At 32.2% G+C, this 5,099-nt stretch overlaps 1 pseudogene; it reads left to right on the top strand.

The window, feature by feature from the left end:
- Positions 1-1,955: 1,955 nt before the first annotated feature.
- On the top strand, positions 1,956-2,494 carry LOC144371864 (large ribosomal subunit protein eL24 pseudogene; annotated as a pseudogene).
- The last annotated feature ends 2,605 nt before the right edge of the window (positions 2,495-5,099 follow it).

Raw genomic sequence — 5,099 nt, 5'->3', positions numbered from 1 at the left:
CTTTGTATCTTAGACTCTCATATTTGGTCTATGTTATTTGTCTTCCTGCTTTAAATTTTCTGATATTTCTTTCAGTGAAATTCTATTAGAGGAATATTGATGCTTTTCTCTTTTTGTCTATTAATATGCAAATGCTCATATCAAAGCTACTCAGGAGTCTGCAGTAGTATTGCAAGTTTGTGGAAACCTTGGGTAACTTAGTAAGATTCTGTGAACACAACAGGTAGAAGATGGATCTTGTTGGTGGACCACCTTAGAGGTTCACTTCCCTATACAAAACTACTACAACAACTAACTGAACAACAGAAATACAATAAATACCATGAAAGAGTACTTCATGAACAAGAGAATGCCGGCACTATTTTAAAAATAGAAGTGTTGGTCACCATGTGAACCAATTAGAAGCCACACACTTCTGTTCAGAATATAAAAAATAGTATAGTAGGTATAAAAAAGAATTTGATGATTACTAAAATATTAAACAGAATTATCACATGACCTACCAATTTTATTTCTAGCTATATTTTCAAATGAACTGAAAACAGATATTCAAACACTTGAACACGAATACAAATGACATCACCATTTCCATTAGAAGATATATGAAAATCTAAATTTTCATTAAGAATGGAAAACAAATGTGTCTATGTATTTATATGTATTCTTGTCTGAATAAGCACATGTACATATATATGTTCATATTCATATATCTATATCTCTTTATAGCTTCCATATATGTTTGAATATTATTCTGCAATAAAAATGAAATTCTGTTACAAGTCACCATGTTGACAAATCTCAAAAATATTAAGAAAAGTAGACAAAATCAGACATGAAATTTCACCTGTGCTATAACTACATTTATATTAAATATTCAATATTTGTAAATCATAGAGTTTGAAAGGAGAGAGTTTGTTGCCAGGGGCTTGGAAGGCATTTAAGGAGTGTTGATTAACTGATTATATAATTTATTTTCAGTAATTGAAATGTTTAAATCAAAATAATTGTTGTAATTATAACCACAAAAGTATAAATGTCACTACTTATTTTTTTTAGCTCTTTTATGAAAATTGAACCTCAATAACACCAATAAGGAAAAAAAAATCTTTAAAACACTGAAGTCTATACAGTCATAGCTAGAGGTGACAGAAATGAACTATGAAACTGGTCATAACTTTCTTATTCTTGTATTGGAGCACATGACCACAGTAACTACATTATGTAGAACCACAAAAATAGAATCCTAGATACAATGAGTTATATTCTATGTATGTATAATATGCCAAAATATATTCTATCATCATGCATATCTAAAAAGAACAAATAAAAAAAACTATAGATTTATAGTCACCCACATGTACTCTGCATCACCAAACTAAAGCATGGATGGTAACACTGGATACTAGAAATCAAGAGCCTTCTCTGTGTCAGGCAGTATTCTTGATTCATTATTCACTTTGTCCTTATATTTCAAGTATCATGAGTCCTGATTGTAAGACTTCTGATCTTACAGATGAGTAAACTAAGTTTGAGGGATGACTGATTTTTCCAAGATCACTGTCTATGCAGACTAAGGTTCTGACAATTAATTTGTGTGGTGTCCAATTTACTGTATCATGTATCACAATACAAAGTCAGGATTTTATGTTTGTTTTGTTTTGTTCTGTTTTTTGTTTTTGTTTTATTTTGTACCCCCCCCCCCCTTGGAGGAGGAAACAAGAGGTAGAAATACAACAGGGCACCAAGAACCATCTGCATAAACTATCAATGTTAAAAACTTGATTGTGGTCATTGTTACACTGGTAAATAGGTATCTGCAAACATGACAATGTATGAATTATATGTGTATAGTTTATTGTATTTCAGTATTACCCTAATACAATTGTTTTAAATTTGAATGAAAGAAATAAATATATTCCTCAGAAAAAAAATATATATTTGGAAAGCATAGGGAAAGATGCTGAATATTATATGTCATTAAGAAATTACAGAGCAGCCACCACCATGAAGGTCAAGCTGTGCAGTTTTAGTGGGTACAAGATATACCCCATATACAGGAGTCACTATGCAAGGACTGACGGAAAGGTTTTCCAATTTCTTAATGCAAAATATGAGTTGGCTTTCTTATCCAAGAGGAATCCTCAGCAGCTAAACTGTACTGTCCTCTACAGAAGAAAGCACAAAAAAAGCCAGTCAGAAGAAATTAAAAAGAAGAGAACCCAACCTGAAGCCAAATTTCAGAGGGCCATCACTGGTGCATTCCTTATGAATATCATGGCCAAGAGGAATCAGAAACCAGAAGTTTAAAAGGCTCAATGAAAGCAAGCTCTTAGGCTGCCAGGCAAGCAAAACAAACAAACAAACAAAAAGGCTAAGCAGGCATTTAAAAAGATGGCAATGGCTGCTGCTAAGACTCCCACAAAGGCAACACCTCAGAAAAAGACTGTGAAACCTGAGACGTTTTCTGCTCCCCAAGTTGGTGGAAAATGGTAAATTGGCAGATGAGATTTTAAAATAAAGATGTAACCCTTTTAATTGAAAAAATGTTAAAATAAGGCAATAAAGATGTATTATTTAATGCTAGCTTTGCTTTGATGTGTTTAGGACACACTACAGCAACTGAAAGTAGTGGAATCTTGCATAGATTTAATCCAAGTTTACTATTCAAATGCTCTTTTCCTGTCATTTATCTATCCATGACGGGCACATTTGTTTTTTTATTGGGTTTGACTTATACATTGGGACCCCCCTTCTCCCACCATTTGCTATTATCTGATTTGATGGTGCCAAAAATTGATAGCTGTATTAATCTCTTGCTCTCAGAAAATAGCATCCCCCTTTGTATTTTGGCTATATATTCTGTCTCTGAAACCAGGGACACTGAATAAGAGTATATTTTACCTATTCCCAGTCCTAGTTTGTTGAGCTAGGACTTTTGAAAGAGCTGTGCCAAATAAAATAAAACTGCTCAGTAGCCTTATGATCAATAAATGTGTAATGAGATAAAAAAAATTATAATTTGTGAACAGGTTTGTACTCTATAGATGTCTTTATTAACTGCCCAACTGTGCTGAGTTTCAAGGATACAACAATGCATAAGCCATGTCTTAAACAAGCTTTCTCAAGGTAAAATTACGGTGCATGTCAACATTTTCTTCATCCCCAATTATCCAAGTTAATGGATTACTAATTTTCTTTCTTGTGCATGTAAAATTCAGGCATTATTCTAATTGTTGGGTATAATAAATAGGCTTGGGGAGAAAAAAAAGAAATTACAAATTAAACAGAATTATAAAAATTTATAAAATTTTATACCTGACAATATCAAAAGCTGTCAAAGATAGGGAACAAGAAGAACTCTCATACATTGCTGTTGAGATAGCAAAATTGGACAGCAACTCTGGAAGACAGTTTGGTAGCTTCTTAAAAATCACAATATACACTTAATATGGCCCGCTAATTGTATTTCTCAGTGTTAATTCGATGGAATTGAAAGCTATGTCCACATACAAGTGTCCACAAAACCAAGATACAAAGGTCCACAACTTCTTCACTCATGATTGCCAAGAAAAGAAAGCAGCTAAGAGAGATTTCAGTAGCCATTTACCTCTTATTAATGTAAACACATTGATACATCCAAACACTGGAGGGTCACTCAAAAAATTTCATAAAATGAATTTACTATCAAACATGAATACACATGGAGGCATCATTAATACATATTGCCAGAAAGAATATATTGTCTAAAATGCCATATTCGTGTCATTCCAAATTTATGACATTCTGGAAAACTCAAACATTAAAAATGGTAAACATTGCCAAGAAATCAGCCAGAGTAGATGTTAAAGAGGTGAAGAACAGGAACTTTTGGCATGGTGAAGCAACTCTGAAAGATGCCATTATGATGAAAATTAACATTATTCTTTCTCAATGCTTTAAAAATTGTAAAATTTATTAATATATAACTAAATTATTGCCATTAATAATTATTTTGTACCATCACTATTGGCAAAATATTTTGATTTTGTACTTACATCAAATGTTTGTCAGTAATATACAAAAAAATATTAGTAGAAACTCTGAATAGGGAAGGCATATGGGAACATGGTCCTATATGATTCATTTTTCTGTAAATCTACAACTCTCCTTAAAATAAAGTCTGTTCATTAAAACAATCAAAGAAGGCTTGGTGATATTTCTAGCCTCAAAAATATCTGGCCCTAGAACTGGCCCTCAACAATAATATTTGTACTGATAATTAATAATTTCCAACAACCCTTTCTTTCTTTCTTTCTTTCTTTTTTTGACATTTTTCTGCAAAGTTTTGCTGATATTTTCCAACAAGAAATTCAAGAAAATCAATTTTTTTCTGTTTTAATTATCTTCTTAGAGAACAGTGAACATAAGCCCTTAGTGAATAAACTAGTACCTTACATTAAAAAGATGCTTATACATCAATAAAAATAATTATTTATCACTCTGCTCCACAGATAGTAAATCATAAAATACTAATAAAAAGATGTTCTAAACTTATTTTACTAAACTCATATTCATGAGAAAATTATCTGATATATTTTTTAAGTCCACCTCACTTCCAATACGCTACCTATAAAATGAGATTACTTTCTTTTTCTTACCCAATATACTTCTGGTTGAAATAAATGAAGATAGTCCAAGTAAAGGGGTTTGATGATACACATTAAGGGGCAGATAAATTGTGGGTGATATTACTGAGAAACACAGTCCTATTGATCAGATAAATAATAGGCATTTGGTGATACTGAGAGCTCCATAATCTTTTTTCATTTTTTAAAATAATACTTAACACTTCCCATGTTGATCTTCCAATTCTGAGCTATGGTAGTTACTAACACTAACCTACCAGAAACAGATAACATGGTCTGTGAGTCATATCTTTCCAGATCAAGTTCCATTATGCTCACAACAATATTTAGTAGAGTTGGACATGATCAGGGCCAGTCAGGACCTTCCCTTACATTTCTCAGACAAGGTTAACAGAGAAGAGGTTCTCATTTTGGTTTCTAGAATGGGAAATAGAAAATCCTGCATGACTGGCATCAGTATTTTTTTCCACAGTT

The sequence above is a fragment of the Ictidomys tridecemlineatus genome, chromosome Y (genome assembly GCF_052094955.1).
Source record: "Ictidomys tridecemlineatus isolate mIctTri1 chromosome Y, mIctTri1.hap1, whole genome shotgun sequence".
NCBI classification, from domain to species: domain Eukaryota; kingdom Metazoa; phylum Chordata; class Mammalia; order Rodentia; family Sciuridae; genus Ictidomys; species Ictidomys tridecemlineatus.
Note: the sequence above shows the minus strand (reverse complement) of the source record. Positions and strands in the feature narration are given on the sequence as shown.